Source organism: Camelus dromedarius, chromosome 14 (assembly GCF_036321535.1).
Source record: "Camelus dromedarius isolate mCamDro1 chromosome 14, mCamDro1.pat, whole genome shotgun sequence".
Taxonomy (NCBI): Eukaryota; Metazoa; Chordata; class Mammalia; order Artiodactyla; family Camelidae; genus Camelus; species Camelus dromedarius.
Genome location: NC_087449.1, coordinates 15,021,536 through 15,048,772, shown reverse-complemented (window position 1 = coordinate 15,048,772; position 27,237 = coordinate 15,021,536). Strand labels below are relative to the sequence as shown.

At 35.1% G+C, this 27,237-nt stretch overlaps 1 long non-coding RNA gene across 1 annotated transcript in view; it reads right to left on the bottom strand.

The window, feature by feature from the left end:
• Positions 1–24,090, bottom strand: part of LOC135322866 (uncharacterized) — a 196,175-nt gene extending 172,085 nt beyond the window's left edge. Inside the window, exon 1 of the long non-coding RNA XR_010383787.1 lies at positions 23,681–24,090. This is a non-coding gene — a long non-coding RNA (uncharacterized LOC135322866). The remainder of the gene's footprint in view (positions 1–23,680) is intronic.
• Positions 24,091–27,237: the final 3,147 nt, after the last annotated feature.

The following is a 27,237-nucleotide window of genomic DNA, read 5'->3' as shown; positions in this document are numbered from 1 at the left end:
GTCTCTGAATAACCCAGGTCTTGGTATATATAATATAGGGAAGGCAAGATGAAGGCAGATATTTGAAGACCATCATGTAGAAGAAGTAGATTAATCATCTGCTACTCTAAAGACAGAAATAGATGGATCATGAAATGTCACATTTTGACTCAACATAAAGAAAATTTTAAAAACTAGAACTGCCCAACAGAGATATCCAAGTAAAAGATACACATCTATTAAAAAAAAAACTAAAAGAAAATTATTGTATTAGACGGAAGGCTGTCTCATTGATTGCCAAAGTATCTTCCATTCTACTAGGATTCTATGGATCAGTTTTGGTTGTGTGGATAAATCAAAGGAAAACTGTTACTTAAAAAATAATAATAACTCTTTGATAATACCTGCAATTTCCAGATTGATTATCTACATTAGAAATCAATTTTATCCATCAGAAGATATCTTAAGTCTACTTTACTTTATGCAGATTCATACTATGTGCACTAACTCAGTGTTAAAGATTTTTAAAATAGTTTTAAGTTGCTTTTCAGCTCAGTTTTCTGCATAATCTTCAACAGAGAATTTTTATAACTCAAGGTGGAAATTTTTTCTTAATATACCATTTCACTAAAATCCTGAAATCCAACTTAATTTCTTCACTTATCATTAGCCTATTCTCCACCATTTATGACTTTTAGTAATAAATAAATTTTTTCTTCCAAAAAGAACATGTAAACCTTGTTTTCCACAGCTTACACAACACTTATGTCTCAAGTCCTAAAGTTATATTTCAATAAAACTCTTTTCATTCTGTGGCAATTTGGGTTCAATATTCTGTCATTTTCCAGTATTGTCAACATATTTCTAATGGTCATTTCTATTGTTCTGTATTTCAGCAAAGGTGATTTACATCACTGAATAGGCTTACCCGGGTGACTAAGATGGTATTACAGAAGTAACGGTATATAAGTTCTGAGCCTGGGTCATAAAAGGCATCACGGCTTCCACCTTAGGTTCTTGGATCACCTGATATGGGGAAAGCCAGCACCATGTCCTGAGAACACTCACCCAGTCCTGTGGAGAGGCCCACATTAGGGGAAACCGAGGCCTCCCACCAACAAAAGGGACTAACTTGTCAACCTGTTGAGTAAGACACCTGGGAAGTGAATATACCAGCTTTAGTAAAGGTTTCAGATGACTACAGGCCAGCCAACATCTTGACTACAACCTCAGCACAAGCCAGAGCCAGAACCACCAAGATAAGCCACTCCTGAATTCCTGCCTGAAACTGTGAGAGATAAAAAATGTTTACTGCTAAGTAATTAAGTTTTGGAGTGATTTGTTTCATAGCAATAGATAACTAATACACAGCATAGCCTAGATCCCACATATATTTATGCCATCATTAATACAGAGAACATATATTGCTCTATTTTTAAATAATTTTTAATGGTGTTTTTGTTTTGGTTGTTGATTTTATTTTTATGTGTCTTTCTCTTTTAAATCTAAATATTTTAAAGATTAATTACATGAAAAAATATTCATGATACAATGTTAAATGAAAAAAGGAAGTTACAGACTCTCTACGCAATATGAGTTACTCCAAAATGTTAGTTTATGTCTGCTCCACAGGGTGTTAACTGGGCTCACTAATGCATCTGCAGGCAGCTTGCAGTCCGACTAGAGCCAGGGGATCCAAGATAGTTTCACCCACCTGTTAAGGCCCTAGGCTAGTATGGCTGGAATGGCTGGAGTCTGGCTGAATCTCTCTTCCATAGATCTCTCATCCTCAAAAAAACAAACTCAGGTTTTTTTATAGGGTATCTCAGGATAAGAAAATGCTGCAAGGCTTTTTTAAAGCCTAAACCTAGAATCTGCACAAGCCCACTTTCACTCCATTCTGTTAGACCAAACAAATCACAAGGCCAGCCCAGATTCGACGTGAGACAGGACTACACAAGCCTTGAATTCACATAAGCATGGTTCACTGGGAATCATTTTGTAAAAAATTATCACACATGATATCTGTATTTTCCAAATATTCTAAAATAAAGTACATTGTTTTTATTTCAATAGAAAAATCATTTTTAAAACTGATGGCCATAAAGTTAAATTCTTAGAAGAATTTCAAGTGACCCTTGGAAGAGGGTCACTGCTGAAACTGGCTTTGAGGGAAATAAGTCTCTGGTCTCCACTGCCTCATCTGGGAACACAGAGTTCTTTTAGTTGATAAATACCTTGGGTTGATGCCTACTGGATTGATGTAAACATATTTAATTATTGTTCTTACACCTATTTCATGTTTAATAGGTATATGTGATGCTTATTTTAAGAACTTGTAGGGATAGAAGCCTTCAATTCAATCACTATTCTACATACTTTGTTTTGTCTGCAGCATTTATGGATGGTTAAAGCACAATGGTTATGGTAGAAAAGCTTTAGAATAATCCATATTATATTGCTCACAAAAATTCATGAAAAAGACAAGACCTCAAAAAAAAGGAATTTGTGTATCAATTAACTTTTATTTAAAAACTTATACATGCAAGACTATAACTTGGTAATGGGTAATGCAAAGCAATAAAAGATAAACTCTTGCTTTAATGAATGTTAAAAGAAAAAAAACAATCATCAGAGAGATCTCATGAGTCCTAAAACATTGCCACATAACAGCTTTGTAAAATATTTTGTTGGTATAAAAATTATAAACATAAACATTAAGCAACTTCTTTTCTTTCTTAAATAATAAGACCAATGAACCCATAACAAATGGTGTGGGCACAAAAGACATGCTTACCCCACAGGTTATAGTGGCCGTAATAACAGTACCAACTCTTGGAGCAGCAGAGGGATTCCTGAGTTGCCCTTTTTTCTTTTCCTTTCCTAGCAATGGGCCATAACACTTTTGCCTTTCCTATGGCCAAAAAGCAGAATACTGAGCTATAAATTTAGCTTCAGCAGGATAATGGCCCAGAAAGCCAGCATGGTAAACTTGAGAATACCAACCTCCAAATTCAGGTCTGCTCCTTTACCCCAAACTATGCACCAACCTATTTCAAGATGACTGAAGTCACCATAATATGACCAAGAAAAAATCCTAGAAGAACTTCACATAAAAAAATTAAGCATAAGTTTATACTTTTTAAAATTATGAAATGTTAGGAATTTAAAAGCTTAGAATAAACTAATCATTAGAAATGTTATAATAATGGTGGCCACAATTTACTGAACTCCCTATACATATCAGTTGTCATTCTAGGCACTATAGTTACATTATCAGCAAGAATCCTATGAGTAAGATATTATTACAACCCATGCCCCCTTTATGTATGAGGAAGCTGTTAAATAATTTGCCCAAGGTCATCCAGGTTGTAAGTGGTATAGTTGGGATTCTAGCCCAGGTTTGCCTGATGCCAAGTCAATGCCTTTTCCACTTACATTATACAATACCTTCTGAATTTAAGTAAACAATTCCTTCAAAAACTAATCCATTTCAAATAAACTACTATTTCAGACATATGAATCAATCTGACATTCTAAATTATTTTACCTGTTTCTTGGGCATATATAAATTGTCTTCATCATCCTGAGAAGTTCTCTACATTTCAGACAGATTACAAGATAAACAAGTTATCTAAGTGTCTTCTATTTGTTATCTCATGGTCATCATCAATATTGTCTGTTTTATAATAATAGCTCCCATAAGACAAAAAGTTCAATGGATTGCAGGGATTTATCTATATGCTATCTTTTTCTCTTTATTCAGTGTTTTTTTTTTACTAAAATTATAGGACTCAAATCTGATTTCCCAGTACACTTGAAATTCTTGGTGCATAATGTTTTCTTCTTAGATTTAAACTATGTCTTTATCTTAAACTTCTTTACATTATAAATTTACATATTTTATTGACTGAGTCTGAGGAATAGTGAGTTCAAGAGGCAAACCTGATAGATATTACATTTAAAACTACTAAAGCGTTGGTGAAGGAGTAACTACAAGGGTGAATTTTCAGGTCATAGAATCAATTTGACTAAAATGTTAGAGGAAATCTATTCCTAGTTGTCCAATTAATTAAATAAGTTTAAAGACTAATACTTGATATGTCAAGGGCAGGGAGGAAAAAAAGAAAACTAGAGGGATAGAGTCTTCTTCTTTTTTTAATCCCCTTCATTTCTGGGAGTCCCTTTCATCCTAGATTTTGTTTGAGTTTATCTCATTTTCCTTCATTCAGTGTATTTCCAAGTGTTTTCTTTATAATAATTTTATTACCCTGTCTGCCTTCTTTTGGCAACAGCTGATCTGGCTGTGAGTCCAAAACATGGTAAATGACAAATCACTACCAGATGAGTCTGTACATTTTATATAGTGTTTCTTTCAGGCTCAGAACACTTTAAGGCCCAATAAAATTACTGGAATGATTCAGGATCACAGTGCGATCCTTTGTGTGTGTGTGTATGTGTGTAAATCCTCTGATTCTGCTAGACAATAAAGCACTAATGATGAGTCCAATTAATTTACAAAATCAGGAAACAGAAAGTAAGTTGTAACAGACCAGGAAAAACTGCAATAATAGTAAACAGAAAGAACGTTATTAAACAAATTATATCATGATAAATTCTCACGTTTTAAATTATTTTCCTCATATTTTGTTTTTAATTTAAAAAATATAATAAAAATTATACACAACAATTTTTACTGAAACATTAGAAACCAAACTACTCAAAGAAAAAAAAAATCACACAATCTCACCATTAAAATATTTAACTATATTCCTTTTTTTTGTTTTTTTACTTTTAAATATTTGTGACTATACAATATTGGTATATGATATTCTAAGCAACAAATAATGGAATTTTACTTTTTAAAACTTCATCATTAGGTTTAAGGGTGGGCTTTTAAGAATATATATTCAATAATTTTTCTAGGATATAGTGAATTAAAAATAAACAAAAATAGAAAATTCAGTCTCCAACTGAATTCACAATAAAAACTTACTCATTTGACTTACAAAGAAAATAATCTTAGTAACTCTTTTAGATATTTATAATGTGTAATTTTTCATCTCTTAGAAGTCTTAAGACTACCTTTCTTGGTCCCCAACCATAAATATCAGATTTTAAAATTTTACTTTATCGTACATGCCATATAACTTGTTCGGAAAAATAGTTGGAAAACTATCTTCTAAAGATATGTGGTATAATTTGGGAGGAATGTTTATGACACATCGAGTGGTTATATATGCAAGTGAAAATGTACAAAAAGTCTACTAAATTAAAACTGAGCATCAGTAAAATTCTTTGAAAAAAATGTAAAAAACTTTATAAATCAATTTGTTGGTGTTTAAAAAATGCGTATTTGCTCTCACTTTACAGATTTTACTTATTCTCAGGCTCAATGATGCTTATACAGGTTTAGCTTTTGGCAAATCTCAAGAATCCAAATTTCTCTGTAATTCCCTTCCCACCAAGGAATCCTCATTAAATTTCGGTGTAATGGTAAGATCTTACAATCAGAAGACCTGGTTTTAATCCTTTGCCCTTTACTAACTATGCAAATTTAAGAATGTTACTAAGCAGAAGCCTTAGCTTCCATACCTTAAAAAACGGAAATTTCATAATGGCCATTTGATGATGGCCTATTCAATAAAGATTATTTTTAGGATCAAAATCATAGTGAGATGATATATAGATAAAATGCTGTTTTAAACTACAGACCACTCCATAAGACAAAAAGTGTTATTCCTAAGACTGCTCTCTCTGGCTAGCAGTATTTATGCTGCTACCTCTCTTCCTTTCACTCCTCTTTGATAGGAATTAATCCAAAACATCATCTCCCAAAATTTTAGGACTCATTTCAATTATGTGATACTAAGAGACCTAGAGCACTACCTGGGAAATATCAGTGCATTTCTTGGGGCTTTCTAAGAGCTCTGTTCCCACCATGTGGCCTTACTTATTAGTAAGTCTCCCCACTTTTAAGGCCTTGGTAGAGGAACCATAAAGCCCTACTTAGAAAAAGTACTTTGGAAAACTGACCACTTCCACATTTTCCCTAAAACTGCAACCCAGACAAGACAGATGTAAATTTGAAGTGAATAAAGCTTTTTCCTACAGCAGGAGGAACACATGCAGAAGTTACTGTTACTAAAACAAACAAAATAGGTATGTAATATGAAACAACACTAAAGTTTATCCTTTTATCAGTAAAAGAAAAAAAAATCTAGAATTTTTTTCAACCGCCACTCTACCCCCATCTTCCCCATGCCTCATAATAAGTACCTTTTGGCTGTAAGACTGACTTCTGGAAGTTGTTATTTGTTTTTGAATAAAAGTCTAAAGGAGTTTCAGGGCTTATTAAGGTTCCTATTTCTTTAGTGTACTCAGAATGAATAAGTCAAGGACTATGCTGAAGAGAGAAATATCAACACTTATCCACAATCTTCTATCCATTGGAAAGGTACATTGTAGGAAATAAGCGTTTTTTTCCCAAAGTGACAAACTTTCACTCTTGAAACTTTGCCCAATATGCTAGTATTAAGAGAATTTAACCATATTGCTTCACGGGAGTAATGTAAGACAAAAAAAAAAAAAAACAATGCAAGCTTTCAAAATTAGTTAAGAAATTGGCTAGGGCACCATTCTTTTCTTTTATTATAGATTACTATGTTTTAAACTGCAAATTTGCAATGAATGCACTGTTCCCCAGAAAAAACAAACAAAAAATTACTATTGCATAATTGAGATAAACTCCCTTGGACCGTCCCAATTTGCAAAGTTCTCTTCTCAGCTTCTCCCTGTATTCCTCCCTGGCCCGAAGCCACTGCCCAAGTTAAGGGCCACCCAAGGCTGATACTGAATGAATTACAGGCAAATTCCATAGCTAGCCTGACTTTTCCTCCAGTACAAAACACTACAGTAAATGGTGATAGTAAATAAAGCAGCATCGTCCACAGGCTCTCAGAGTTTAAGGTTGATGACCCTCCAAAATGAAATTTCAGTGAGCTGAAGATGGAAGTTAAAGAAACTTCAAAGGGTCACGTCTAGACGACACCTTCCTGTCTCAGGGAATTGCTTGCAACCTCTGCTTAGATGCAGACGAGAGAGAAGGAAAGCCTGTCAAACCTCATTGACCATAGGTAATGGTACAGGGTAATTTCTTCTGATAATGTCACCCAAAAAGGAAATCCTACAGACTAAACCGATTAAGACCTCAAGGGAAATATCATATGAACAAAGTTGTTTTTTTGTTTTTTGCTTTTGGGGGGTTGCAGATGGGATTTTTTACATTGATTCGGGCCTTTTTTTGTAGAGAGAAAGAAAATGGAGCTAAATGTGAGAAAAAACTGCTACGATATGTAACAACAGAAATTTCTTTTACAAGTTCCTTCACTAGATATTCATGAACTCTCAAAATCTTGGTTCCCCACTATCAGAAACCATGTATCTTTTCCAGATCTGTTATTTCTTAAAAAAAGTAAATAAATAAAGTTGATTTTGGTAACTTGGGTAGTTTAAATTTTATTGTGTGCTCCTGAGATGAGATAGGAAGATACGGCTTGTGATTAGCTGAACTGATGTTATGTGAATATATATTTAATATGAACACATGTTTATAGCATACATTTATTCATTTATAAATAGAGTGACTAAGAAAGAAAGAAGTAGGAACACTTAATTCTAGTACTTTCAAATTAAGATGCTTATGTGAGTAGATGCCTCATGCTTATTATGATACTATACATTTTTGTTTGGAAGTGGATTTTTTAAATGAAGTAAAAACCTTATGTTTTAAACTATTTTATTTACTCATTTTGCTCAAATTTCCCTTTTAAGTCATCTTTTTAAAAAGCATAAATTTTTTAGTTCATCATAACCACTGACGTATTTTGAAAATTATGTGTATATTAATGTGCTTGACAATGCAAGGTAATACTTCTGATGATTCTACCGCCACAGGAGTGTGAACAGGCTGTGAAAGGTTGATCTTGCCAGCCATCCCTGGAATGTTATATGGGTGGAAATAATTATTCTTTTAAGAATATCTAAATTTTTCAGACTCTGTAACTAGCTATAATCTATAATAGCCAGTCAGATGGGTCTATCTTCCTAACTATTTACCAGATGGTCCAACACTATCCTGCATTGTTTGAAAACAGGGTTTGCTGTACCTTTGACACACAGAAGGAACCATCATTAATATCTCCATGTGTCATCCTAGGACAGTGAGACAGCCACCTTCTACACATCCCCCCATGAAACTGCACTTTTCTACAAAATAAGACTCATCTACGATAGTCATGACTATTTTAAAAAGTTATCCACGATACTGTGGAACTTTGATTTAGTGAGAGGCATGAAACCATATTGGCAAGCACAATTGCTAGCCTTCTTGATTTGGTTTTCCACTTTTCTTTGAGTATGTTTTTGAACAGTGTGACTCAGGTATCAAAATTCTAATAGACCATCAGTTATTTGTTACTAATGAAATTACATGCTTCTATAAGAAAACCTCCCTAATTTAGGTTAAGAGAAAAGAGTTTTCTTTACTGGTAAAAGTCAGACTTGAAACTTAAAGTTATTATTACTTTGCAAGTTATTACCTGGCAAGATATTACTTAAGTTATAAGTAATTACAAGTTATTAATTAAATAATTACTTTAAGACTAACAAATTTCACCCAAGAGAAATCTTTTAAAAACTTGCTTATTAAAAATTCCAACTCCTATGTATTCCTGACTGAAAAAGCAATTAGGGACACATTTTTTTTTTAATTTGGAAAATGCAAAAACATTTAAAGAAGAAAATAAAAATCACCAACATTTTGACATATTTCATTCTATTCTTGTTTTCTCTCTCTATGTTATTTTGCATATAGTTGAAATCATACTTTATACATGACATCTTATTTTACTTAATTATATGATAAAAATTTCTCATTTGAAAATCTTTCAGAAAAATAACTTTAATAACTATTTATTATTTCATTATAGAACTGTACCATATCCTAATTATTCACCTTTTGCTTGCTTTTGCTTGCTTCAAATAGCATGCTATTAATAAACAACAACAAAAAGTTGTACTTTTTTTGCACAAATCTGACTCAATATTTAGGATTACTTACTCAGGATAGATTTCTAGATGTGAGATACCTGAGGCAAAGGATATGGACTTTTTTTAAGGTCCCTCCTCCCTAACTTAAAAATAAGATAATTCTCATTGGTTAGTAAATAAAAAAGCAGTAGGAAGAAATATCCATAACTTTCCTCCTTGTGCAACTACATTCTGTTATATTTCCATTTAGTCTTTTTTCTTTCATTATAACATAATTCATTTTATATATTTACTTTTATATCCAGTTTTTCTCATCTAACACATCAGAAGTATTTTCACAAGGCATTAAAATCATTTATATTTATTATCAATTATTGCATTATGTCCCATCATTTGAATGGAGCATAATTTACCTAACCATGTCCCTGAGAATTTAAATTGTTTACAATTTTCCATTTTTATACAAAAAGCTGTGCCAAACATCCTATAGTATAAACTTTATTGAGAATTTTGTTATTTCTTTGCACAGATTACAAAAAAAAGGAAATACTTCATTATAAACATTTTATAAAGCTTTTTTGCTACATATTGTTAAAAGCTGAATCAATTTTTACTTCCAGCAAGAGTACAGGTGACCTTCACCCTTAACAGCATTACATAACCTTAGGATTTGCTAATCTGGTTTGAGTAATGAATAATCTCATTACTCTATTATTTGCATTTTTTCAGATACATTTGAGGTTGAAATTTTTTCATATTTTTTAACCATTTGTATGTCATCTTGTATAAAATAGTCATGCTTTTTGCCCATTTACTTATGAGAATTCACATTTTTCTTGAGTTGTATGAATTCTTTATTGAACAAAGTTATCAATTCTTTGTCACATTTACTGCAAATTTATTTCATCTTGTTAGAAAATTTTTTAAATAATACACAAGATGAATTTTATTTAACATATAGTTTATATATAGATAGTACATCAAAAAATTCCCTGAAATATTTCATACATTACTAAAATAATACTGTGTAAATTATTCACGAGTACTCTCTCTTAAGAAAGGCTAACTTTTATTTACACAGCTATTAACTCTAAATTAGCAGAGTTTCAATTAATAAGGTTTTCCTGAAAGTAGATTAAATGCACTACCTATCTTGTCACTTTAAAGACTAGGGATGACTATAAAATGGTAACAGTAATTTACATGAGGATTTTTACTTAGGAAAACCTGTGAATGTAGAGATACCAGCAGATGTGGACAATCATTTACAGCCTACTGGGCATAAAAGTATTTCCAGAAGATAAGAAACAATGAATATCATCAACTTCGGATCCTCTACAGCATCCTTAATTATAAAAGAGTAAAATAAGCAAATAAGTGTTCATACAATGACTTTTTTAATGGAGAAAAACCTAAATTCCTCCTTTCATTACATTAATAGTAGGGACTGGATTTCACAAAAATACTATTTAATTCACTCAAGATTGTAAAAGAAAGTTACTTTAATCAGATACGGATATTAGGTCAATATAGGCATTTATCATGATTAAACAAAATTCTCAAATAACAGATTGTCTTTCTAGCTCCACAAAGTCTTTTTGAATACTTTTATTTAATTATATTATATATTTTGAAAATTATTTTGTAAATTATAAAAATCTAATCAGCTTAAATTATTATTCATGTCCTCTTACTCTGATGCTTTTGGGAGTTTAGCAAATTTTGAGTAAAAAGTACATTTAAAAATCTACTTCAGAAAGGAGCTTGAATCATTCATTTCATAAGTAAAATGTTTTACTTTCAATTTGTAGGGAACCAAGCTGACCGATTAAGAATTTCTATATAAGAAGCACCACTATCCATAAATATTTCACTCTTGTAAAATATGCATACATGTTAGAATGCATTCGATAAAACCTTGTCAAGCCAATCCAGATTACTTTCAGAAATAAAGCAATTTAAAATTATTTAGATCTTTTTTCTGGTTGAAAAAATATGATGCAAGTTAAAGCTAACTCTAATATTCTCCATCAGTAAAAAATTAGAGGTAGGGGAATGGTAAAAGGACAGCACTTGTGTAACCTAACTTCAAGATATGGCTCTTCCTAATTTCTTTCATAAAAGATTGGAAAACTTCCATGTTGTTCCACACAAATATGCTCACATATTAAATTTGACTGGCTGAAAGCAGAGCCATTTTTCTCATTAACAATGAAATCAACAATATGCATTTTAAGAATCTACACTTTTTCCATGAGATCCAACAAAGTAAAAAACAATCTTTTATCATTTTAAAATGTAACCCAGGCTGCATTTGAGATATTGTGTGAGGTGTTTTTTTTGTATGTTTAATATTTTAATTTTACAATGAATATATATACCATACTTATAGTTAGGGGAAAAAATAATTTTTAATTAGCCCCAAAACATTTTTTCTTATTTACCTTCATGAAAAAAGGTTTGCTTAACATAGCACATGTTCACATCTAATGGGGGAAACTGTTAATAATCCTAAAAATGAAGCCATGGAGTCATCATATCTACTGTCATAATTAATTGAATCAAATAGTTCACAAATAACAAATATTTTGGCTCAAAATCATACTTTTTTTTATTACAACTAGGAATCCATGTATGGCTTTCTCTCCAAGCATTTCTGAATCATTTATGTAACTCACAATCATTCCTGCTCTTTTCTCCAAAGTCAAACAAAACAAACCTACCCTGATTCACATGCATACAAGAGCTTTGTGTCTAATGATTTGGACATCATGAAACTGCTGGAACCGTGCCTTTGACAAAACAGATGGAATGCAGCTAAGAAAATAAAAAGTAAAGTTTCCAACTCTGAATGCACTGTTACTTTGTCTAAACATAACTCACTATTTCAAATTATAAAATGTAAAAATATATCTAGTGCTGGCATACCTTAAGAAAAGCAAAAAAAAAAAAAAAAAAAAAACCCAGAATAACCTAAGCTCTTCATCACAGTGTCTTTGTAGTTTGATTGAACACATCAATTATTTCAAAATGCCTTTGTCAAGTTTTTTTGTTAGTTTTTCTTCTTTTTTTTTTTTTTTTTTGCTTTGACATTGGCTTTGAACATTTTGGAACAGATTCATTTCTTATTTGTGGTTACACAATGGAATTCATATAAAACTAATGCCTAAACTGTAACCTGAAATTTTAATGCCAATATGTTTATAATGACCTATAACCTTAATCAGTAAATATCTATTATAATATTCTGTTAACCAGATATAAATATAATTAACAAAGATTATAAATGTCAACTATATTTATGATTCCTCCATGTTAAATATTATGTAATATTATATCATTATTTAAATATATTAATTATGAAGAATGAAACTGTATGACATTTCAAAATATAAACTAGTATTTTATTTTTCATTGTTATTTTAAGAAAAGCTTAAATTTAAAAGCATTAGTTCTTTAATACAAAGACTGTTTAATATGTAGCTTATCAGGAGGGAAATAAACTCATAATTTCTACAGTCTATTTCTTTTTTTTCAATTGCATGTTAGTAATTATTTCAATGGGCTATATAGAAAACATACAAAGAAATATATCACAATTTTTTAAAGTGGTTGTTTTAATATTATTTTTCTGGGAAATATTTCTCTTTGCTAGATCAGCAACAGAAGTTAATCTTCACTGCCTTAATACTGTATTTCCCTTCACCATAAAGGCAAATAAACATGGAGAATCAAGATGTTAGTAAAACAACAAAAAATATTGAAACTCCTTGTTATTTAACCTTAAACAAAGGCTCACTTTCCAAATTCTTTATTAAAAACAAAGAATAAAATTGTACTTGGAACTAAGAGTCTATTAAAATCCACCTTACTTATACTTTAGTTCTGATCAATTACTTTTATACATTCACAGATAATATAGTCAAGATTTTACTGACCAATCTTTTAAAAACACTATAATAACATTTTCTACAATGCAGTTTTTTCCATTTGGAAAAAAATTAACTCTTCATTTGTGTAATTTAAATAAAATGTTGGTTATTCCTGCTATTATTTTAGTCATTCATAAATCTCTACTTAACATTTGTCTTTGATAATTTAAGATGTTTTATCAACAGTATCATTTTAAATTTTTATTTTTTATTAAAGTATATTCTTGTTTTTCAAGAAGAGTAAGAAATGTCCTAAAATTAGACATGTTTTACTTGTAATTTAAATCTTGCTGAGACTTTTGGCTTGGTGTTCTCTTAAAAAAACAAAAACAAAAACAAAAAACAAACCAGTCACATTTAGCAACAGACACAACAGCCAAAACATGTTATACTTACGTATTAAGGTTGTTTTCACTTTATTTTCCCTTTCCCCCAGATGCCCAGCGATCCTTTCCAAAGACAAAATGCTGACTAAACTATAATATCCTAGGTAGATCTAATAGTAGCACTGGCTAGAAGACAATAATGGCACTTTACCCATTGTATTTTCATTGAACTTATATGAACTAGTAAGTTACTTGTGAACACTTTAAGTGTATCAAATACAGTATTTACTTGGAAAATGCTAATTTGTAATGGAACATTTTCCTATAAAGTTTTACTACGAGGGAAAAGAAAAGATACTAGAACCCTAACCTTAAGCATCAGCAATGAACATGTTTAAAACTGCATGTACCATATACTAACAGCTTACTTTAAGAACCACCAATATTCTAAAAAGTCTTTTATTCTAGAGAATTCTTAAATGCATTTGCCTTTGGTCAATAACCTATTGCTGCCAACTGCTGACCACCAGAGAGCCTAAGAGTTTGCCAACTGGTAAGATTTAAATGAGCAAATTGTGAAAAGAACCTGAACCAAAACAAAAACAATAACAAAAAGTGCTGTGTAAGTCCAGGAGAGCCCTCCACCCTACATGTGTGCTCTAGAACTCAGTCCCCATGCTAGAGGAGAACCAATACTTTACCACTCAACCTCAACGTTAAAGCCTTTTCAAAATCAGAGTCTAAGCAAAAAAGAGGCAAATATCTGAAGTTAGAGGCACTTACTGTAAAATTTTTTAAATGCACCCCTCAATAATTAAAATAGTGAGAAAGGTCTAGATAAATGGAACATATAACAGACAATTTGAACTAACAGAACTGAAGCCTGACTCATTCTGAATCTCTGGCCAACAAATATCAGTAATATACATTTACTGCCTAAATTCCATCATTTCCAAAAGCTCTCAAGTTGGAGTTTTTAATTTCCTCTTGGTTCTATTTAGGGCAGATGTGCATTTTAAAAGACATTAACAAAAATAAGAGACTACTATGCTTTACTTAAAAATAGAAATTTCCAAAATTTTTCTTTTTACAACATCAAAATTGAATAACACATCAAAATTTATTTTAATATATACTTTATTTCTTAGCAACCAGGAAAAAGTAATCTATGAGGAATATCTGCCCCATATAAATCCACAAATTGGAAAATATAAGCAAAACAAAACAAAACAAAACAAAACAAAAAACAAGTGAACAGTAACTCAATATAGAAGAAAAAAGACAATACCCCAAAATAAATTCTCAAAAGCATTTAGGAAACACTTTGAAGTTTAGCAAGAAAAAAATCTAAATATTTTATCAGGCACTCTGAACTAATGACTGAATTATATACTCAGTGGCTTCAAAATCTTTTGAAAAGTAAAAAATAATGGAACTGATGATTTGATGGTTACTTAGAAGTACAAAATATTTTCCTAAAAATGGAAGTTTCAGCTGCATCATGGTAAGCAAGCCAGTTTGATTATTTAATTTTCTCTGATCTAAACTATCAGATTAGCTAGTAGCTAAAAATAATTGACACAAGTGGAAAACCTCTTTGCAAACAGTTTTATAAATAGCATGTTTGTGCAGAAAGTGAGATAGGTAGTAAATACTTAAGATTAGGCATTCTGGGATTTACAACTGACTCTGAAGCCAGCAACTTCTAAATAGTGTTTACTTGAGGGTTGTTGTTTTTTTTTAATTCTTCCTCCCATGTAGACTATCAGGTTTTTTATATTGTTGATTGTTGCTGTTGTTTTTTAAATTAAAACTACAGTCATCATCGCTTCTTTGCCTTTTGGCTAAGATCAAGTGTAAAACTAGTCATCAGCTTCATAGGGTGATAGACTATAGGAAGGAAGTAAAATCTCACTTTTTTCCTCACTGTATTTACACATCCTTTAGATTCTGACCATGAATTTAGTCATTTATGCAACAAATATTTACTGAGTACTTACTACAAATGAGATAAATGATAAGAAATATGAAGAAATATGTTTTAATAAGCTTTTTCTTTAAAAAATCCACTAAGATTTATTTAAATTAAAAAGTATCCAACAATGTTAATAGTTAAACTATTTATAATTACTTGGTTTTGTTCTTCTTTTGCTTTTTACTTCTTTCATTTACCTTGAGATTTTGGAGAATCTGCCTACGTCTACTTTCAGTGCTGAATTAAATTCTACATCCTTAAACAATCAGACTTAATAGTAACCTTGAAGAAGAGAAACAAAGAAGTACTTTAAAATTTACTTGAAGAATGGAAGAAAATTAGTTTGGAGAGAAAAGACGAAAGAGTTATATTAGTCTATAGTAGAAAACTGGTTCATAAATATTTTGCAGTATCATCTATTCCCATCTATGGGGAAATTATTTGTAGAGTAAATTGTTTAATGTCTATGGCAGCCACCTGCCATAAGCATCAAGGGATCAGGAAAAACTGTGTTTGTTCAATGTGTCCCTAGTGCCTGTCACAGTGCTTGGCACATAAGAGGTGCTCAATAAATAATTTGCTGAGTGACTACCACAGGCCATCTTTTCTATTCTCTTGCCGTCCGAAGAAAAGGTCTACTGCTGCTCTGCTCATCACTTAGATTATCTGTACTCTGTGTGTTTTTAAAAACCAGTTCTATCCACCTACTCTCTTCTCTTGGGGGAAGAAGAAACTTAGTCCCATAGCTTTTTCCTTCCCTTACATTACGGTTTTAGACTTTGCCTTCTTAAAGGCCTGGCTGTGAGGGGAAGACCAATAATCAGCCCAAATTGGAGAAGAACAATGAAGTTCACCTCTGCAGGTTCGCAGCCTTCTAGTTCAAGCAGCATCTGTTTCATCTGCCAATCCCCTCCAGGCCTTCCCAGTAAGTTTTCTTGGTAGGAAGTCTTTTTGGATTTTTACCTTATAAATGCTTTAGAAACTCCCAAACAGTTCTAAATCTCTAGGCTGCAACACCATCTACCAAAATCAAGTCACCTGAGTTTAGATATGAATTACAATAGAAACCACTATCAGATTTCTTCATTATGATCCCTTCGTGCTAATGAACCGTTATCACTGTGGAGTTTTTGCATTTAGAATATCCCTCACAATTTATGCTCTAGAAATTCATAAGATTACCTAAGATTTATTTATTGTTTACATTTTAATAGACATCTCCAATACATTATCTCATTTGATCATCACAATGACCCTTTCAGTTAGTCAAAGAAGTTATTACTGCTTCTATTTTCTAAATAAAAAATGGGCATTGAAAGGTCACAAGGCTAGTAAGTAGCATAGCTGAGTCTTTCAACTCTAACTTCAGATTTTTTTTAAAGAAAACCTAATGTAGGAATCCCAAACTAGCAATCTTCATAAGTGTCTTGACACTCAAGTTTTTTAAAACTAAAGTTAATCTGAATGTGCATAAACAAGGTATGTCACAGGCTTATCACTCCCCATTGTATTTTATTGAGCCCCTTCACACATTCATATTACTACTTGGTCAATAAATTTATTTGCATTGAGATCCCATCAAAAAGAACAGTCATTCATTTATTCACTGAGCTATTCATTTGTTCATCAAACACAGTACAGACAGTATTTGAAACACTAGGAATCTCAAGTTCTGTAAGACATGGTCACTGACCTCAAAAAGTTATTAAGCTAGTAAGGGAATCAGATAAGCCCATCTGAGTAACAGGGTAGCAGACAGAGGAATGTACAAAGTACCAGCCAAGCACAAAGGTCAGATATTTAAATCAGAATGTGGAGATCAGATCATGAAAGGTAATCATTGTATGACTATTATAAGCCCCAATACCTGTCTCCCAATACTCTCTTTAGTTTTCAAATAGCATTCCACAGCACAGCTTTCAAAGTGTAAATTCAGAGCTCTCATTAACATTCTGGCATACGGAATGAGAATTATAGACAACTTCTGGGTAAGTTCAAATCATCATAGATTTATGTTAAAAATTAGTGACTATGTTTTAGAGAAGAAACTAAAGCTATGATTCTACCATAGATATAAAAATTTTAATATATAACAGAAAGATAGATAAGAGATGCCTTATTTCTTATCAATAAGCTTTACTCTATATTATAGCTAGATTACAGCCTCTTCAAATGTTTTATTTAGCACTATGTATACCCCTGTGTTCTAAATACACATGCTTTTATTATACCAAATTCAGAGAAGGTAAAAAGCCACACAACCAAAATTTACCTAAAGGGAACATATCCGGTTTTCTATGTATTACCTAATACTCACAAACCCTCTGGGTCTAGAAAAACTGAATTATATTTTAAAAACTACTTGTTGATTTGTTAAAGGCAGTCTGGCTTAACCACAACATAAAAACTGTTTGGATTTCACATGTCTTGGAGTTTTTACCAAAAAGTGTAATACAGTCAAAGATTGTGTGATGGCATTTTTGTATTCAAGTCTTTAAACTCTTAGCCTTAAGAATCAGCATGTATAAAAAAAGAGCTAATGAATGCTAGTTGTTCTCTGTTATACACCTTGAGTCGTTCTCAGACTTAAGATGCTCTAGTTCAAACCAAAGCAATCTAATTCAAGATAGTTTAAACTACAGACGTAAAGCAGAGGTACAGGTTAACACAGAGGCTCTGTTCCTCACCCATTCTCTCAGCTTTGGCCTCCTCTCTTCTCCAGGCATCAGTTTCATCTCTGGGGATTTCTACAAGATGGACACATTTGCTACAAGCTTCCTAGTTTATACATATGGAAAACAGAGACCCTCAAATGCTCCGTCGATCGAACAAAACTCCCAAGGATCATTTTGATCAGACAATCTTGCTTCATTTATTCTTTCAACAATTATTTATTGATCACCTACTGTATGTCATACTTGGCACTGGGAATACAGCCATGAACAAAAAGATTCTATATATTCATGGAACTTGAGGTCCTGAAACCATCCTTGAATCAATCATAGTGAGGTTGTACATTTGAAACTAATGTAATATTTTAGATCAAATATAATTCAATTTAAAAAATCATAGTGATGATTGGTTTACTTCCATTAGTTTGCCACTCAGGAACCTAGGGTTAGAGCCAATCCTAATCAAACTACGTGGCTACTACACAATGGTATAAGGAGCAGACTAGATGTCAGTAAGGCAACTGCAATGTTTATCACTCTCACCTATTAATATTTTTGGCAATGGATATCGATAAACAACTAGATCAATTCATGCACAATTCCATATGAGTTGAAAAAATAGATGTATACAGAGTTATTTTATATGGAGATAAACTGTACCTTGGAGAGAATGGAAGTAATTCTCTACAGTCATGAAATGTGCTACAGATCCTAACCAGACTGGATGATGAGACTGTTCTACCCAGCTGCAATTGAGTTGTTCACCAACTAAAAAAACATTAGCCATGCCAATGTTTTTATCACCATAATTAACGTCAGGAAATATGTTAGATAACTTTTCAAAAATATATATATTTTGTAAAGTAAAATATCATTACACTCCAAACCTAGCCTACAGTGTCCTAGTTTCCTTTAGTCTCTTCCATGGCCACAATCTTCATCCTTGACTTTAGTCCACTGTTCTGCAAATATCCATTAAGGAGACCTGAATTGAGGATGGACATTTCAGTTCAAATTCATAATGACTATCAAAAAACAAACTAAAAACTACCTGCCACGCTCATGATGGGTGAGAAGTCTCCTAGAAATAAAACACACAATGTAGAATATGTTGAGTTCATTAACAAATGACCTATCAGATCATGTTACCAGTTCCTAGCTCTGCCTCATATGCATCATTACTGGGGTTTATTTAATACCAAACTCTAGGGAATCAAAAATAGGATGCCAGAGCTACAGCATTAGGAGAATAATGTTCAGTTGTGCCTACAGTGGACATTAACTGAATAGCCAACCAACTGCCCAACTCAATGAATATGGTTGCTCAAGGAGAAGGCAGTATTTAAGTAAGGTTTTAAAGGTTGAGGGAAAAGAAGTAGAAGAATGAGGAAGCCTGTTTGGGAATTTCTCATTTTGTCAGACTTGGATCCATACTCTGGGCTTGGGAGTTAGAGTTAACTTCTCTCAAGATAATTTTATCTAGCTTTGTAGAAGGAACTGCTGCTGGTTAGAGACCAGAATTCAGCCTCAACTTGATTTCTGTAAATAAACTATGACATGATGGAACTTTTAAACAGGGATATAACCTAAAGAAAAATTTCCCTCTGGAGGACTGTCATAACTAAGATTTCAAAGCTCGTCTGAAAAAAAAAAACCGCTTAAAAATTGTGAACAGTGATTTACTATTAAAATCTAGAAAGCTTTTCACAATGACTTACTCCAACGTCCTCTCTCTCTCCCTCAAAAATGGAGAAACGGGCTTAGAAAGTTATTTCCCAAAAGTCGTCACACAGCTAAAAAGAGAAGGGGCTGAAACTGAAATACAGGTCAGCAGATTCCATCTGTAAGAGCTTTCACTTCAGCATCCTGCCTTCCTAAGAAGCAAGGAGTTGAGGAAAATGGAGAGAATCAGAAATAAAATGTGTGACAACAGCCAGTGGGAATTAACTGATCACATAAATAGATCTGTGATTATGGTGAGGTAAAATTAGTTGCAATATCCTCTAAAAGGAAAACATAATACAGAAGTACTCCAAAAACCATGATTAAACAGAACACAATAAAGATGCAGTGTTTCCTCAAGGGTAAAGGCATTCAATTAATTCAATCAAATGATTGTTCTTTTCTCTCTTGATATTTTTCATCAACATATATAAAAGAAGAAAAATACACTTTAATCTCTAAAAGTATTAGAAAGAGTAATTAAATTTAACGTGGCTGTAATTCTTTGAAGTGCTAAAGAAATTTTACAGCTATACTTTTTTACTCTAAATTCACAAGAAAACTTTCTATAAACAAAAAATATTCAACTTCTTAAAAAAGTCTACTAAACACCTAATCCCCAACTTGTTTGTATGAAAAATAAGCTCAGTATTGTAGTTTTAGAATAATTCATTCCCAAAGTTAGCAAGTAGTTGTTGAGGAAAAAAGCAAATATTTTCTTCAGTCATTAATTGCCTTAAATGATAGTCTCTGTAGAATCCTCCTCTTCCTCTCCCAATTATCTATAAAAGTTTTCAATGATTAAAAGCATAAAATATATTTTGTAGGGGAGAGGGAGAAGGCAAAAGGAAAAAAGCTGTTCCAGATTTTGGAACTAAAACAAATGTTTTTCCAGCTCCAATACGGCACCCCACTACTAATTATGATGCAAGACTCACAATAATTGAGATGTTTCGGGAATAGCCAGTCATTGCTGTCTCCTTCCCACACCTGAAAGTACCAAAAGTGTTAGTTATCTCAGAAGCCATATAGCCTTCAGGAGGTACTTTGCTCTCATTCACTTTTTGTCCATACAAATTCTATAAAATGTTTAAAAACCTATAGAAAGTATTATGATGAGACTATCTGATACTTCACCAATTCAAACCCCAAGGAATAGACAGAAATCATTATAGAACTGCAGGGTTGAGCTAGTTCTGTTTTGTCACTCTCTTAATGGTCTGGGAATTTTCTGAGAGCAAAGACTACCCATGTCTTACTCTTTGTTGTATCCCCAGCACCTGGCACACTGTAGATGCTTGATGAATTGAACCCACAAAGTATATATAGTTTTCTTTCAATAATCATTGACATCATTTTGAGACTCTCATTTTTACACTGATGTAGCTGAAAAATAGTTTAAAAAAATATATCTAGTTAATTATTCCTCTAATCCCAGGTTTTACATGAAGATAACTAAATGGACTAAATATGTTTAGGAAAAGGCATTAGACCTTAAAAAGGCACAAAGAATACAGTGCAGACCTACAGATTGATAAAATCAGGTTTGTTATTTTATCCATTAAATAGTCTAAGCAGATTAATTGGAATCAGACATATGAAGATTCATTAGGTTTGCTTTTCTTGGAATATCAGTTATTTAAAAAGAAATTTATAGGTTACATTTGGCACATCTAAATTAATAGTTTAAGGAAAATGGAGATCTTGATAAATAATTTTTAGAAGTATACATAGGCAGAATTGTTATGAGACTGGTTCCAGTTCTATAACCAGATTTATCTCACAGTAACAAGGTACTGAATTTCAACACTTTTGCTTAAATAATGTCAATTACCCACATTACTATGGATACATTTTATTTAGAAATTGAATATACCAAAACAAAGATTTATTTTCCTAAAAGAAACAAATAGAGACTATACACCCCTAAGCAGTTATTCAATGGGCGTATCTTCAATCATGGCATCTGCCATGAAAGCGGTCTGTCCAGGTAGTAAGTGAAAGACCGTGACAACCTGTTTTCGGCAGAACTCAATCAAAGGAAATGTCTTTGTCAACTGAAGAATGCTGATTTCCAGAAATGAATGTCAGAATTTTATTACTCCAAGCATTAAGGTTTATATTTCTGTGCTTATAACTAAAGTAGCATGTGAAATTATCACTTTAAGGCTTTTTTTGTTTTGTATAAACAAAATCGGTCAATGTATCAATAGGAGTGTTGTGTTCTAGAAAAAATATTTGAAAACATAGAGCCACTATTCACTTTTTCTGGCCAATTCCAGTCTTTTAGTGATGCCACTATTATATATATATGTATACACTTAGCCATCAAATACAGATATGTTAATTTTTTTATTGTCACAAATAGCTCTACCTTTATGAGCTGAGAAGTAGGCAACATTGCCTGTTACCTTTTGATAATAGTGAAAAACCTTTATGAGTGATTACATGAAAATATATATATACACATAATTTTAGTTAGGCTCAACTATTAAGTTTATCTGTATGTGTTACATTTAATATATATTTGATACAGTTACATTATAATGTTATTCTACTTTATCATATTTTAAACCAGTTGTTACACCATTGGGAATAACATCAAAAATACAAATTGCCAAGTTTTATATATGATGAAGACATACATAAATCACCAGAAATATACATTAGCTCCCAAGAGCTACGTCTAAATTCATGTATGTGTGTGTGTGTGTGTGTGTGTGTGTGTGTGTGTGTGTGCAGCAGTTGTTTATTTGGGTGATTATTTGACTTTAATTTAATAGCTTTGTTTCTAAATATTTTTCTTTCTCAACATCTTTACTATTTTAAAATTGTTCCTCCTATCCAACATTTAGCTAAACTGCTAGGCAAATGGGTTTCTGATGTCTGTCAGCAAGTATAAAAGCATAATTTCATCAAAGTGTATTATATATATGCTCAGGACTGAGAGAACATTATAAAATGAAGAAGTTTGGCTAAAGTTCAACTGGGCATCAAATAGTACTGGTAAGAATTTTCTTAAACAGATGGTGTAAAATCTTGCTAACACAATAGTGTGTGCTTAACACAGGAACAATATCAGAAACAGATGTGCTGCAAATGACCAAAGTACCAAAGAGGAACAGTAAACATGGGATATATATTAAAAACGATGCCCGTGCCAACTGAAAAAGAAAAAGGAAAAAGAAAGAAAAAGACTGAACAAATGTGTTTCCTTGTCAAATAAGAAATGCTACTGATATTTTTCAAGACCAAGATTGACATACAAATATTTTCCCTTTGGCTTCCTCTTATGCATTTGGTATTAAACCTCTATCAAGGTAGTCAAAATTAAGAAAATAATTTTTCATGCATGTTTTTTAAAAAGTGATCATATTAAAAGGAAATAAGTTCTTGCACTAACCTAGGAAAATTAGGGGATCTAAGGGCTCCCGTCATTTGAACTGCACATATTCTCATCTGCCCAGAAAAATCAATCTCTCCCTCTCTCACTCTCACACACACGCACACCTTCTGTTAGAGCTGTATACAAGTGCGTGATTAGCTACAAGTATTTGCCCAAGCACTGCACAACAGTATGAAAAGTACCAAGGGCCAAGCGTCTAAGGCTGGCACAGAAACCAAGACCAAGTAGAAGAAACTCAAATTCCTAGAGATGCCTTCCCTGAAGCCAAACCCTGCCCCTCCCAAGCGCAGGTCAGGCTCCACGCCCCTAGGGCCTAGATCTCCAGAGCCTCCGGCTGCGTAGACAACACTCCTGGAGGAAGACCAGTCCACAACGCACTCTTGGGTCTTGGGCTGGCGTCTGTCCTGAGCCAGCCTGCGTTTCCGACTCAGGCATTTCAAGCCTATCCACTGTACTGATAGCTCGGGCACACTTTTTTCGGACCTAGTCAGGCCTCGACCCACGACCCGGTTTGTTGTAGGCTTGGGTTTTAGGTTTTCCCCTCTTCTGTGACAGCTTTCTGTGAGGTACTAGGATGTGCACCCTGGGTTTGGACGGGTTGAACAAGAATTACCTACCTACTTACGGGCAGATACGGCTGAGGGGCAGAAGGGCTTGGGCCTTGGGTCTCTTCCAGGCGCTGGTTTTTTTCAGGAAAGAAAAGTCTTATCCTCTGGAAGCCAGATCTGATTCCAGGAGACGAATGTTTCGCATTTGAAACCCAAGCTTCCGCCCTAGGGTCGCCCACGGAAAAGGGCGAGAGGAGGGCGGTGGTCAAACCCACCAAGGCAAGGAGCCTGATTCAAAGCCTAGCCTGGGGTAGGCATTCGGGTACTCGGAACCGCGGCCAACCTCCGCCCGCCATCTCCCCGAGCTCGGATTAGTGGTCTGGGGGGGTTTACACAGGTCCCCCGCCTGCTTTGGGGCCGGGGCACGTTTCTGGGGCGCTCGGCCTCGTCGCCCCGCGTTGCGCGCAGCGCCTCAGCGCCTCCCGGCGTGCACCGCGCGGCGCGGACGCTCCCGGCCTGCCCCGGGGCCGCCGCGCGGCTGGGAGCGACGCCAAGCTGGGGAGCGCCGGCCTGAGCGCTGCGAGGACCTGCGGCGCTCGCAGGGCCTTTCCGGGGAGCTCGCCTCCAAAAGCAGGCGCCGCCGGCGGGGAAGGGCCTCAGCCCCCACAAGAGGCGGCTTGCAGGCCAGCGCCTCGGGCTTAGGGGTTACCAAGGAAATGCAACAATATTTGCGACCTCACGATGATGTGAAAGTGTTCGCCTAGCACGCGATCTGCCCCCTCCCCCGGCAGTTTCCCACCCCTGTAGCCCTTCCTCCCCTCCCCTCCTCGGGCTCTCCACGGGCTTCTGAGCCCTACATATCTAAAGAGCGGCAGTCAGGTCCCTTCAGCCTTGCCTGCCGCCCTCCTCTACCCCGGTTCCTAAGAGAATTCAGGCTTCTAGGACTCCAGAAGGGAGGAGCCAGAAGTCCAACGGGCCAGGAGGGGCGGCTGGGCGGGGTGGGGGTGGGGGGGACCTTGATTCTTACCCTGCAAGGCTCACAAAATATCCTTTATGTGTAGCACAGTGGTTAAGACCTTGGGATGGGTCTGCATCCAGATTCTGTTGCTAATTTGCCTTGAGAACTTGAGTCTCCTCTCTGAGCTTTAGTTTCCCCACCTGTGAATTGGGAACAATACCTACCTCCTTGATGATTGCGAGGAATATACGTGACAACACATGTGAAATGTTAAGCGATGCTAAAGAGTAAATGGTATTTCTTATAATAAGAGTATCTACATGCAAGCACACATTCATCTCTAAAAATAAAAAGCGTTTCTAGGGGAAAAAAAATCTCAGCCTGGGTCGGGGTGGGGGACAGTGTAAAGAATCAGGAATTATGGCTTAGTTTACTGACTAGTTTTTGTCCACCATGACCTTTAAAAACAGGTTTACATGGACTGATCTAGATGTTTTATAATGCAAGAGGATTTTCCCATAATATCCCTAAAATTAATTATTGAAGGAGGACAGAAATATTTTTAAAGGAGGAGGAAGAAACTTTGAAAAGGCATTGCATATATTAAAAGCTTCGCAAGGAACCGCTGCTTTTTGTTTCTGTTGACTTTGAAACTCAAAAACAATAATAAATACAAACTAAGCGCTGAGACCGTCTAGGCGTTATCCCTGAAAGGTAGTGCGTAAAAGTGCCCTTTAGAAAAACTCTGCCGTAAATCCCATCAGAGGAAGGGGCGGCTATTCGAAGGAAATGCATGGATTACACTCTTCTAAAACGATTTTTGCCATGTTTGTGTGCCTACAGAGGCTGTGGCTCGGTGTGTAAACCTTCTGGGTGCGTCTGCCAAGAGACCCCTAGTGCTTTCCTCTGAGTGTCGGGGTAGAGTCAATACCACTGATGCTGGTGCATCCCAGGCATGAGACCTCTTCCAGCCCTTTTCCAAGACTTCGGGACCCTAGTCGCAGAGTCCCTCGGCTGCTGTTCCTGCTCAGGACCTTTCCTTCCTCCGGATGGGCTGGGTCTGGGGAGAGACTAAGCTGAGACACTGAGGCACCCAGGGCACACGATTTTGACCTGGGGTGGGCGTGGGATCTGTCCTGCTTAAGACTATCCAACGCCACCGCCAGCGCATCTCTTCCACTTCCTTCTGTTGTTTTACATATGGTAAACAGGGGCACATCTCCCTTCCATGCCAGGGAGGCCTGACAGCAACACCATTTGTCTCCAAGTGACCTGGGCTCCCATCCTGACTATTCACCTCAGACCCCATTCTTGCCCTGGGGGAAGCCAAAACTTATGTCAATTTATGTCCAACCAACATGCACAGCATTTCCATGTGTGCAGTCAGAGTGGGTCCATGGAGACTTACCCAGGCCTCTGGGGTCCAATATATTCCAATTCCTAATCCCTATAGATTTCTCTATAATTGAGGCTCAGACCCGGATAATCTCTGAGGCACCCAGAGTAGTTTTCCAATTTAAGTGCAAACACTGAGATCAGAGGGACTGTGGAGAGGGGCCGGAATGAACCACTATAAAAGCCCCTTCCTGTAGAAGTAAAGTGAAACCCAGCAGTTTCCTCGATTTAAATTGTCAGAATATCCATGCCCTTTCTTGCTTCGCTCTTCTAAGGGACTGAAAGATTTGAATCTTGTGCAAGAAGGTGCCAATGTATAAAGAAGCAGGAAGCTTGAGCTAAGAATACAGAGAAAGGTGTGAAACCCTATGTACCTGTCAGCACATACTTTTTTCATTCAAAGAGCCATCCTTTATTGCCCAGGGCCAGACACTGAACTAGGTTCCAGAGAATAGGAACAGCACATGGTTCCTGCCCCCAGAATGCTTGCAGCCAGGAGCTGGGGAAGATCTGTTGGGGTGGACTTTATTCACCTGGGGAAAACTACTGCTAAAGATTTTTCCGGAGTAGTGATAGAGGGTGCGACAAGATAAACCGTGCACGGCCAGAGCTAGGCACCGAGGCTTCTGCGAACCCCACGCAGTGACCCGAATTTGGGTCGAAGTCCGAAGGAAATTTCCAAAAGTGGGTGCCAGTCTTTGCGCCCCAGGAGGTACGGAAAGCAGTTGTCACTTGTTCAATCCAGGCTTTGATCCATTCGTTGATGATAAGCCATTGGATTCTGTAATTTGTAAAGAAAATGAGAGAGAAGGATTTTACCATCGACTTAAAAGCTCAGCTCCTTTTCCCCCTTTGTGGCTGGCTTGTTTGACACTCCAACCCGTTCTGTCCTATTGAACCTTGGCACCTCCTAGAGTAGAGGAGGGAAGGGGGCGCTCTTTCCCACCGGATACTTGCTGCCTGGCAGCTGCAGGCCGAATGCAGCTCCTCCGGAAGCCGGCAGGGATGGGGGCTGGCAGCTGGACCACCTGAGAGGACGCCGCAAACCAGGCCAACTGGACTATGTAAAGAACCCTCTTGAGTTGAGGTAAATGAATTCATTAACTGAAAGTGTCCTTTTCTGAACTCACCCCAAAAAGGACAACATAGAGGAATGGTTAAAAGGCAGGCTTTTAATAAAGAAAGTCTGGATTCGGTATCTGGATTCGAATTCGCACTCAGCTGGTCCGATAGCTTAGGCAAGCTACTGAAGTATGATTATGCACCTCAGCGC